Source organism: Fundulus heteroclitus, unplaced genomic scaffold (genome assembly GCF_011125445.2).
Source record: "Fundulus heteroclitus isolate FHET01 unplaced genomic scaffold, MU-UCD_Fhet_4.1 scaffold_49, whole genome shotgun sequence".
NCBI lineage: Eukaryota > Metazoa > Chordata > Actinopteri > Cyprinodontiformes > Fundulidae > Fundulus > Fundulus heteroclitus.
In genome coordinates this window covers 2,174,802-2,187,137 of record NW_023396912.1, presented here as the reverse complement: position 1 = coordinate 2,187,137, position 12,336 = coordinate 2,174,802, and the positions used below count along the sequence as shown (strand labels likewise).

The following is a 12,336-nucleotide window of genomic DNA, read 5'->3' as shown; positions in this document are numbered from 1 at the left end:
TTGTGTAATGGAATTACTGTTTCCATTTATTGATATGCTGTATATTTTGTGTATTTATGCTTATTTATTGAACATAAATTTATTTATTTATAAACATACCAGAGTTGGTCCTCCAGAGCTCTTACCTAGATTAAATGTGCAAAATATTGCTTTTTTCGATTTATGGAGCAACGTCAATATCTTACCACCAGGGATCACAGCACAGGCACAGAGGCATGTTTAACCTACTGATCTTTATTTATTCTCTGGATACCCAATTGACCGAAAACCTGACGTCATTTGCCGCCATCTTGATGTAGGGGTGGGCGATATATCAAGTATACTCGATGTATCTCAAGTTTTCCTCCGCGCGATAGTTAAAATGACTTTATCCTGGCTATCACGTGTACATTTTCATGGCAAGATTGAGCCGCTGTATTTAATCCACTGTGAATTTAGTTTTTCCCACATGCTATGAACACATCACTCGCTCCTCCTCCAAACTAGTAAGCGCTCTGGCGCGCACACACAACAACAAGCACGTACGCTTATCTGCGTTGACGAGACAGGGATTGGATTTCACAAGAAGGATGTCTAACAAAATGCATTAATTTGCAAAACATGCCGTAACACTATTGGCACAAAAGGTAGCAGTAGCACACATTTGTTCCACCTAAAAAGTCATCCAGTGCAAAAGGAAGAGTCTTGTAAACTCCGCATGGCGACCCCCCCCCCCCCCCCACACACACACACACACCGAAGGAAGCTAATTAAATCAGGCGTAAAACTGTTGAAACTGGCGTCTTCTTTTGCTAAATCCCATATGACAGAAAAAAACGTTTATTTAAAGTTTCTCAGCACCTAAAGAGTAACGGAAATATTTTTGATATGCTCTGAATATGTAGCTGCGACTGGTCAGTGTCATATTTCTATCAATGTGACTCTAAAGAACGCAATGACTGAAACAAATGTAGGTTTAAAGATGGTTTATTAAAAAGGTTGGATCTGGATGGATCTTTCAGGGGATCAAAGGTCTTTTGGGTTCTGCCGGAAGGAATGGAGTTCAGGGATCATTTTTACAGACAGAAGCATGGTTGTGCCATGGGATCTCCAGTGTCACCTATTGTAGCCAATCTTTACATGGAAGAAATGGAAAAGAGAGCTTTGGGAACCTTCAGAGGAACACCACCAAGCCACTGGTGTAGGTATGTGGATGACACTTTTGTCAAAATCCAGTTAAAAGAAATGGAAGCTTTCCCAAGACACATCAACTCGGTGGACAACAACATCAAGTTTGCCAGAGAGAATGCCATGACAACAAGCTACCTTTTCTGGACTGTTTGGTGAACATGGAAGGAGATGGAAACCTCAACATTGAAGTGTATAGGAAACCCACCCACACAGACCAATATCTTCTTTTTGACTCACACCACCCACTGGAGCACAAACTTTCGGTCATTAGAACCTTACAACACTGGGCCGAGCATGTCCCAACTAAAACAGAAGGGAAGCACAAGGAACAGAAACACATCAAAGATGCCCTCCAAACCTGCGGGTACCCTAACTGGGCTTTTGTCAAATCAGTAAGAAAATCCAAAAGACCCGCTGCAGAACATAATGGTGAGAAGAATAAACACAAAAACATCGTCATCCAATATGTTGCTGGAGTCTCTGAAAAACTCAAGAGGATTTTGTCCAAACACAAAATCCCAGAACATTTCAAACCAAACAGGACCCTCAGACAGCGGCTGGTGCATCCCAAGGACAAAACCCCCAAACCTAAGATGAGCGGAGTGGTGTCTGCAGTTCAGTCAGTGAGGAATGTTCTGATCTTTATATTGGAGAAACCGAACAACCTCTCCACAGACGCATGGCTCAACACAGGAGAACGACCTCCTCAGGACAAGACTCTGCTGTCCACCTACACCTTAAGGACAAAGGACACTCTGTGAGGACCAACATGTTCACATTTTGGACAAAGAAGACAGATGGTTTGAAAGGGGTGTGAAGGAAGCCATCTACGTTGAAAGAAAAACCAACCTTAAACAGAGGAGGAGGCCTTAGGTTACAACTCTCAAAAACTTACAACACAGCTATAGGATTTATAGGATTAATTCCGGCCAATCAACACCTTAACTCTCACCCTCATTCGGGTGATGAAAACATTGTTCCTTTAAGCCAGGCCAATAACAACCCTAACGACTCCTCGTTACAGAGGAGTGGACCAATTTCAGTCCAATCCGCTGGCTTAATGGCTTTAACGACCGCCCATTACTAAGGGGTGGACCTGTTTCGATTAAATTTACATGTTATCTAAGCCATTGCAAGGCCTTTGTTGGGCAATGGTATAAAGCTTGTTACTCCACATTACTCCAGACTTTTTGAATTGAGAAAGCTTCCGGGACTTGTCTTCAACTACGGAAAACAAGTCCAGTTGCTTTGTTTTTTACTTTTTTTGGAATGAAAGTGGGATGTTAGTACCAGAAAAGGTGATGATGGTTATGAATACTGATTTGGTTTGATGAAGAGTTCAAACCAGGATGGCTTTGGTTTCGGAGCTATTGAGTTGAAGAAAGTTTTGCTCCATCCATACCTTTATCTCCTCCAGAGAGGTGGTGAGTTTTGATGGGAATGACTGTGAAGGTGGGGTGTCAGCTGTGACATGTACATAGAGCTGTATGCCATCAGCATAGCAGTGGAATGAAAATTGTGGCAGCTGATAATTTGGCCAAAGGGGGTAAGGTAAAGGATGAAGAGGATGGGGCCAAGGACTGACCCCTGGGGGACACCTCACGTAACTCTGTGTGGATGTGATTTGGAGTGGCCTAGGGAGAGGAATTCTGTCCAGTTTGTAAGATATGATCTGAATCAATTGAGAGCAGTGTCATTTAGTCCAGTAGTGAGGTGGAGCTGGTTTAAAAGACTGCCATGGTCAACAGTATCAAATACAGCAAAAAGGTCAAGGAGGATGAGGAGGGATAAAGAGCCAGCATTGGATGATATGAGCAGGTCGTTTGTGACTCTGACTAGGGCTGTCTCTGTGCTGTGGGCAGAGTGGAAACCTGACTGGAATTTTTCAAAGAGGTTTTTATGGATGAGTTGGTCCTGAAGATGAGTGGCAACTGCTTTCTCAAGTACTTTTGATATGAAAGGGATATTTGAGATGGGCCTGTAGTTGGATAGGAATTCTGGATTAAGACTGTTTTTTTTAAGCAATAGTGAGATAATGGCATTTTTTAAGACAGGGGGAACATGACCAGATTGAAAGGAATTATTTATAACAGCAGTGATCAAGGGGCTTAGGACAGTGATATGGGATTTTACCAGGGATGTTGGGAGAGGGTCCAGGGGACAGGTGGAGGATTTCATCTTAATGATTAATAATGAAGCTACATCATATATCAGAGCTCTGATTACCCCGTATGTTCCTAACAGAGCACTTCGCTCTCAGACCGCAGGTCTGCTGGTGGTTCCTAGAGTCTCTAAAAGTAGAATGGGAGGCAGATCCTTTAGCTATCAGGCTCCTCTCCTGTGGAACCAACTCCCAGTTTTGGTCCATGAGGCAGACACCCCGTCTACTTTCAAGACTAATCTTAAAACCTTCCTTTGTGACAAAGCTTATAACTAGAGTGACTTATGTTACTCTGAGCTACCTTTATAGTTTTACTGCTACAGGCTTAGGCTGCTGGAGGACATCAGGGTCTATGTTTCTCACTCTATTGAGTTCTACTGTTCTTCAATTATGCATTACGTGTTGTCATTTCTGCTTTAACTTTCTGTTCTCTCTCTTTTATCTTCATAGTAGGTACACCTGGTCTGGCGTTCTGTTAAATGTGACATAATCCAAAGAAGACGGCTCACTCGCTACTACCATCTAATGTAGAACAGATTACTGGATCAATGTGTGCTTCTGTGCTTTTTTGTCTCTCTTGTTGTGTCTCTGCTCTGTCTTCTGTAACCCCAGTCGGTCGAGGCAGATGACCGTTCATACTGAGCCCGGTTCTGCCGGAGGTTTTCCTTCCCCTTAATGGGGAGTTTTTCTTCCCACTGTCGCTTCATGCTTGCTCAGTATGAGGGATTGCAGGAAAGCCATGTACAATGCAGACGACTCTCCCTGTGGCTCTACGCTTCTCCAGGAGTGAATGCTGCTTGTCGGGACTTTGATGCAATCAATTGGTTTCCTTATATAAGAACATTTTTGACCAATCTGTATAATCTGACCCAATCTGTATAATATGATTGAACTTAATTTTGTAAAGTGCCTTGAAATGACATGTTTCATGAATTGGCGCTATATAAATTGAATTGAATTGAACTGTTATGCTGTTTGGTATGTGCAATGCACCCGCAACATTCCAAAGACTGATAAATCGAGTTCTAACTGGTCTTTCACACTGTAGTGCTTATTTGGACGATGTGGTAGTATACACAGAGCCTTGGCAGGATCATTTATTTGCCCTATGTCGGGTATTTCAAAGGTTAACTGAAACCTCTTTAACACTTAACCTAGCAAAATGTGAATTTGTCAAAGCTGCAGTGACATATTTGGCTAGAGAAGCTGGAGAAGGACAGGTTAATCCTATACATGCTAAAGCTGTGGCAGTAAATTCTTATCCCACTCCTACAACTAGACTTTGGTTGTGCCGTTTCTTAGGAATGGCCATTACAGAAACTTTATCTTCTGTTTCAAAACCTTTAACAAACTTTTTTAGTCCAAAAACAGATTTTGATTGGGCTTATGAATGTCAAAGGGCCTTTGAGAGCATTAAAACTCAAACTTAAACATCCGTTTAAGTTTGAGGTAGATGGCAGTGCTGTTGAAGCGGAAGCTGTATTGCTGCAAAAGGACCTGCAAGGTTTAGACCATCCTGAGTGCTACTTTTCTCGAAAGTTTAACACACATCACTTAACTATTCCACTATTGAAAATGACACTCTGGCTTTACTGTTGGCTCTTCAGCACTTCCATGTTTTTCTTGGTTCCAGCATTTCCCCCGTCCGTCCGTCCGTCTTCTTCCTCTTATCGGGGGTCAGGTCGCGGGGGTAGCAGCTTCAGTAGGGAGGCCCAGACGTCCCTCTCCCCAGCCACTTGGGCCAGCTCCTCCGGGGGAATCCCAAGGCATTCCCAGGCCAGCCAAGAGACATAGTCCCTCCAGCGTGTCCTGGGTCTCCCCCTGGGCCTCCTCCCGGTGGGACGTGCCCGGAACACCTCACCAGGGAGGCGTCCAGGAGGCATCCTAACCAGATGCCCGAGCCACCTCAACTGGCTCCTCTCGACGTGGAGGAGCAGCGGCTCTACTCTGAGTCCTCCCCGGATGACTGAGCTCCTCACCCTATCTCTAAGGGAGAGCCCAGACACACTACGGAGAAAACTCATTTCAGCCGCTTGTATCCGGGGTCTAGTTCTTTCGGTCACGACCCAAAGTTTGTGACCATAGATGAGGGTAGGAACGTAGATCGACCGGTAAATCGAGAGCTTGGCCTTTTGGCTCAGCTCTCTCTTCACCACATTGGATCGGTAAAGTGCCCGCTTCACAGCAGATGCCGCAACAATCCGCCTGTCGATCTCCCGCTTCATCTTCCCTTCATTCGTGTACAAGACCCCAAGATACTTGAACTCCTCCACTAGGGGCAGCACATCCTCCCCAACCCGGAGGAGGCACTCTACCCTTTTCCGGTTTAAGACCATGGTTTTGAATTTGGAGGCACTGATCCTCATCCTGGCTGCTTTGCACTCGGCTGCGAACCGCTCCAGTGAAAGCTGTAGATCACGCCCTGATGAAGCGAATAGGACCACGTTATCCGCAAAAAGCACAGACGCAATCCTAAGGCCACCAAAACGGATCCCCTCAACACCTTGGCTGTGCCTAGAAATTCTGTCCATAAAAGTTATGAACAGAATCGGTGACAAAGGGCAACCTCGGCGGAGTCCAACTCTCACCAGAAACGAGTCCGACTTACTGCCGGCAATGCGGACCAGACTCTGACACCAGAGTGCTTTCACTTCGCCTCTCTGCCTGCTCGGACGCTTTTTTCTCTGCTCCCTGCTTGCTTGCATTTTCCTGCCTTTTACTTTTTATCTCCTTTTTATCTCTTTGCCAAAACCACGGAAAGTTGGATTTAGTTATTTTTACTTATTTTCTTTTTATTTATTTTTGATTTTGAAAAGATGCCTACCTTCACCGCAGTGGACCTTGACACGCTTCTACAGAAGATCGCTGTTATAGAACAGAAGATATGCCGACTCGAACTGAATTATGATGTAAACGGCGCGTATGGAAATGAAACAACCCTGCCTGCGACTCCAAACGGGGACCACCAGCCCAGCAACTCTCTGAACAAACAGATCCCTGAGGAAAATGAGAATCCCTGGACCACTCTGGGTGCAAGACCAAAGGATCAACGAACCCCGCGCCTAGACAAAGAAAACTGGCCGAGACTACAGAGAGATGTCCCAGGACAAGTGAAACAACAGCGGGCTGTTCCCACAACAAATGATAGGAGTAAACCTGCTGGAAATGCTGGAATTCCTTTACGAAACAGATTCGCTCCGCTCCAAAATGTGACCCAGGAGAATCATGACAACACTCAGAGGTACGTCAACGACTTTCGCTCTAATACATCAGAGAAAAGACATGCCACGGGGCCAAGGACCCTGATTTTATGCAGTGGGTCTGTATGTGGGATTAAACATTTCTGTAACAAGAAAAACACAGAGGTGTTAATTTTATAACGACTCGAACTTTGGCCTGGTGTCTGATTTATTAGACATCCTTCCAAGGATCTTGAAAGAGCGCCCGACCTTGGAAAAACTCATAATACAAGCTGAAGCCCTGGGCGACGTCACCCGGATAAGAAAATCAGAAGTATTGAAAGAGGATTACATTCGTCTGTTGAACTTAGTTCATGGCAAAAATGTCAAGGTGCTTCTGAGCGGCCCTCTCCCCCCCGTTTACTGTGGAGACGAGATTTTTTCCAGAATTCTGATGCTAAACAAATGGCTGGAAAAAACATGCAAAGAAACAACTGTAACCTTCATAGACAACTTTAACATCTTCTGGGAAAGAAGACATCTGTTTAGCAGCAATGGCTTCTTTCTAAATAGGTCAGGTGCAAAACGACTGATTTCAAACATCTTCTATTCTGTGAACCATGCGTCATCAGCTTTGTTCCAAAACAAAGTACATCCAGTGCCTAAACAAAAGATAAGCCCAGTGCAGCCCGAACAAACCAAGATAAAGATGGCCAGAAAGATGACACAGAGAGAGGCTACATCAGAGCTACAGGAGGATTCATCCCAGATCTTAGCAGGACAAAGAGAGGACCAAGAACCGCCATCGTCACGAACACCGGTCCAGACTACACCCGCCTCGCCTTCCTCTCCACAAAGCCCAGAGGTTCCTTTCCTGGATTTTTCTCACAACATGAACAAAATCCTTAAGATTGGTCTACAGTTGACATCCTCTCCACATATTAATTCTGAAAACCGCAGTTCTGTGACTAAATCAGCATCTTCCAAAGGACGCAGAGGTCCAGATCCTCCTCCTCCTCTACATATCACAGAACATGCCTGTCCTCAAGACCTTCGGATAACGTCCTTGTGATATACAGCAGGCCCTGGCAGTACGTTTATCAGTCAAGACCGCTACCAGCATAAGCCTGGGCCTCCTGACGGAGAACATGGAATATCTGTTATGATACGTGGCAGAAATAAGAAAAGCAAAAGGAAAACAGACAGGAATAATCAGTCGTACTTAAAAGTCATAAACTGTCAGATGCAACCTGCCACAGAGACACCATCAACCACCAAATCATATAAACTGGGTTTATTAAATTAGATCTCTGTCAGGAAAATCCCTTTTAATTAATGACTTCATTATTCAATTAAATTCAATTCAATTTTATTTATATAGTTTATTATTATTGACAATAATCTTGATGTTATGTTTTTAACAGAAACATGGTTACAAGAATCTAATGAAGCAGCCATTCTGCTGGAGTCGTCACCTCCAAACTACAATTTCCTTTGTGAGAGCAGACAGCAAAGGAAAGGTGGAGGAGTAGCAACACTGTTTAATGATTCACTAAAGTGTAAAAAGGTGTTTTTGGGAAAATTTGACTCTTTTGAACATTTGGCTCTCCAGGTAAAGGGCCCGACACGAACTATGTTTCTGACTGTTTACAGGCCTCCTAAGTCCACATCAAACTTTTTCAATAATTTCAATGACCTCCTGTCTGTGATATGTGTTGATTATGACTTTTTAATTATTCTTGGAGACTTCAACTTTCACGTTGACAACCCTGAAGACAGAAGTGCAAAAGAACTGTGTGACACACTTAGAAACTTTGGTTTAACACAGCATGTTAAAAAGCCAACACACAAAAAGGGACATATTTTAGACCTGATCATCACTAAAGGTCTAAACATTTCACAGGTCAATGTAACTGATGTTGCCTTATCCGATCACTTCTCCGTTACCTTTGAATGTATAATTTCCAGTGACTCATTTAGCCGAAGGGACATCGTAAGAAAACGCACCTTTAAGGACAATGCCACAGAAAATTTTATTCAAGCTTACTCTGATACTTCAACCTTGGGCTGCAACTCAGTAGATGAGCTAGTAGATAACTTTCAGTCTAAAGTTTCAGACATCATTGACTGCATTGCTTCAATTAAAGTGAAGGTTTTTTCCGGGAAGAATAAATCTCCTTGGAGAAATGCTCCAGCAGTTAGAAGTGAAAAAAGGGAATGTCGGAAAGCTGAACGCAGGTGGAGAAAGAACAGACTCCAGGTTCACTATGACATCTATAAAGAGAGACTTTACAGATATAACTTACAACTGAAAAATGCAAGAGAATCTTTCTTCTCAGAGATCATCAAGAAAAACATTAATAACTCTCGTGTCTTATTTTCCACAGTCGACAGGTTAACAAACCCTCCTGTATCCGTGGCTCCCGAACTCCACTCCACCAGGGCCTGCAATGAATTTGCTAACTTCTTTACTGAGAAAATCCTAAAAATTAGAGGATCAGTTTGTACATCCACACCAACTCTAGAACCAAAGCCGTATTCAGCTGGAACTTATCCTGACAAAATGTCCCAATTCAGCCAAATAGACTCCAAAAGCTTAGAGCTGATCATTCAGCAGCTAAGTTCCTCCTCCTGCTGTTCTACCCACAGTTTTCCTTAAGAAAGTTTTGCCTGTCATAGCGTCTGATTTGACTCAGATAATAAACACTTCCCTCCTGTCAGGTGTTTTCCCCCAGTCCCTAAAAACAGCAATTATCAAACCACTGCTGAAAAAGAACAATTTAGACAAACTTCTACTCCAGAACTACAGGCCCATCTCAAACCTCCCCTTTATCAGTAAGATCATTGAAAAAGTTGTATTTCAACAATTAAACACCTTCTTAACTACGACCAGCCGCTTTGATGTTTTCCAGTCAGGTTTCCGTGCTCACCACAGTACAGAGACCGCCCTTATCAAGGTGTTTAATGACATCCATATAAATACAGACTGTGGAAGAACCACCGTGCTGGTTCTATTGGACCTCAGTGCAGCATTTGATACTGTTGATCACTCCATCCTGTTAGAACGCCTGGAGAACTGGGTCGGCCTCTCTGGTACAGCTCTCCACTGGTTTAAATCCTACTTAAAGGACAGGGACTTTTTTGTATCAGTAGGTAACTTTACATCAGAGATGACAAAAATCACATGTGGGGTTCCCCAAGGGTCCATCCTGGGTCCCCTCCTATTCAATATCTACATGCTCCATCTAGCTCAGATAATAAAAAATAACAACATCAGCTACCATAACTATGCAGACGACACACAGCTCTACATCACCATGTCACCAGGTGACTATGAACCAGTTCAGGTACTGAGTAAATGCCTAGAAGAAATCAATGCATGGATGTGCCAAAATTTTTGTCATGTTGGGATCCAATCTCTTAACCCACATGCAGAACAACCACAGGAGAACAGGAATCAGTTAAGAGGATTTATTTATGGTCAAAATTTACAAGCAGATATTGTATTTTCTGGAGTCTGGTTCACGGGCTCGTCCTGGTCTCACTAGGGAAAACAGCAGAGGGAGATGGTGAGTTTAAGGGACATGGGAAACTGGAGAACCGTGAGAGAATCTGACAGGTCTTACTTCTGCTGAGGTGTGGTTTGAGCCAGAGGGGAGTAAATGGTTGTGGTTCCAGGGTCTTGATCCTTAGATGATGTCCAGACAGAGTTGGAGGGCGGACAGGTAAGCTGAAGCTCGGAGAAGATAAGAGGAGCAGTCGACGGCCAACTGGAGAATCCGGAAATGATTTGGTAATCCAACAGTGGAGATGAAAAAAGTCTCAGGCATCCAGTGGGTATTATCCACGGCGTCACAAGGGGAACATCTGGGAACAGACAACAGGTGACTCACAAAAAGCAAATCTTTAGAGAGAAAACCATAGAGAACAAATCTCAGGAAGGCTCAGATGTACCAATACTGGCAAACACTCAGGCGCTGAAGTGCTGGCCGTCTGCTCCTCTTATGCTCCAGGAAGATGAGGTGATGAGCATCAGGTGTGTCAGAAAAACGGCACGTCCTTTCCAGGTGCCGCTCCCTGCTGCCCTCTGGTGGACGAAAACAGGGACTAAAATCCCTGGAACCCAACAGTACCCCCCCCCTCAATGGACGCCACCTGGCGGCCGAGAAGAGCAAGAGGGGAGAGAGGAACGGTAATCTCTAATGAGAGATGGATCTAGAATGAAAGAACCTGGCACCCAAAGACGTTCCTCCGGACCGTAACCCTCCCAGTCGACGAGGTACTGCCAACCGCGACCTCGTCGACGGGAGTCCACAATCCGGCGTACGGTGTAGGCCGGATGGCCGTCAATGTCACGGGCGGGAGGAGGGGGCTCGGAAGGAGGGCACAACGTGCTGGTCTGGACGGGTTTTATCTGTGACACGTGGAAAGTGGGGTGTATCCGTAGGGAGGCTGGTAGGCGTAATCGGACGGCCGTGGGACTGATGACTGTCTCAACCTCAAAAGGACCGATGAACCTGGGGGAGAGTTTCTTGGACATAGATTTGAGGGGAATATCATGAGACGATAACCAAACCTTCTGTCCCGGTGAATACTTGGGAGCGGGGATCCTTCTGCGATCGGCGCGTCTCTTATTTTGGCCGACTGTGTGGTTAAGTGAGTTGATGGTGGAGTTCCAGATGCGTCTGCAGCGACGGATGTGGTGTTGAACAGAGGTGACAGCGATGTCTTTCTCCTCGGAGGATAGCAGTGGTGGTTGGTAGCCAAGGGAGACCTCGAAAGGCGAGAATCCGGTAGCAGCTGAGACATGGCTATTATGGGCGTATTCCACCCAGGGAAGAAACTGGCACCAATCGGAGGGGCTGGAAGAGGTGAAGCATCGGAGTGTCGATTCTAGCTCTTGGTTCATCCTCTCCGCCTGGCCGTTGGACTGAGGGTGATAACCTGAGGTGAGGGAGACTTTGGCGTTGAGAGCTGCACAGAAAGATTTCCAAACCTGAGATGTGAATTGGGGTCCGCGATCCGATAGGATCTCCTGGGGGGTGCCATGTAGCCGGAAAACATGTTTTACCAGAAGCTGTGCGGTCTGAAAGGCTGTGGGGAGTTTTCTGAGGGGAATAAGATGACAGGATTTGGAAAAACGGTCAATAATGGTGAATATAGTGGTCATACCTTTAGATGGGGGTAAGCCGGTAACGAAATCGATGGAGATGTGGGACCGAGGGCGTTTAGGAGTGGAGAGGGGTTGCAGAAGACCAGACGGAGGTCGATGGGATGACTTGTTTCTGGAGCAAACTGGGCAGGCTAAGACATATTCCTTTACATCTTTATGGACCGAAGGCCACCAGAAACGACGGTTGACGAGAGATAAGGTGCGACTTATACCTGGATGAGCGGAGAATTTAGATGCGTGGATCCAGTGAATAAAACGTGCACGAACTGTGGTGGGGACGTAGATCTTGTTATGAGGGCAGGCCTCCGGGGTAGGTTCAGATCGCTGAGCTTGGGCTATGATGTTTTCTATCTCCCATGAAATGGTGGCAACGGTACAGCTAGGAGGCAGGATTGTCGCTGGAATCTTCTCGGAATCGTCAGAGGAGTAGAGGCGAGATAGTGCATCCGGCTTGATGTTGCGGGAGCCTGGGCGGAATGAGATGGACAGATTAAATCGGGAGAAAAACAAGGACCAACGTGATTGACGGGGGTTTAGTCTCTTGGCGGACTGGAGGTAGGCGAGGTTCTTGTGATCCGTCCAAACCAGCACGGGATGTTCAGCCCCCTCCAACCAGTGCCGCCACTCCTCCAGGGCAAGCTTTATGCCCAAAA

General features: G+C 45.3%; 1 protein-coding gene and 1 long non-coding RNA gene across 3 annotated transcripts in view; one reads left to right on the top strand and one right to left on the bottom strand.

The window, feature by feature from the left end:
• The window catches only part of LOC105923632, an 869,484-nt gene that overhangs the window by 424,436 nt on the left and 432,712 nt on the right, over positions 1 to 12,336 (top strand). The window lies entirely within an intron of this gene.
• Positions 9,968 to 10,635, bottom strand: LOC110367251. 2 transcript variants are annotated; one of them, XR_004929626.1, is made up of 3 exons: positions 10,465 to 10,635; positions 10,137 to 10,377; positions 9,968 to 10,054 (listed from the first exon to the last, which is right to left on the bottom strand). It is a non-coding gene; the product is annotated as an uncharacterized LOC110367251 (long non-coding RNA). The 2 variants fall into 2 exon arrangements; XR_002427336.2 differs by having other exon boundaries at positions 10,137 to 10,497.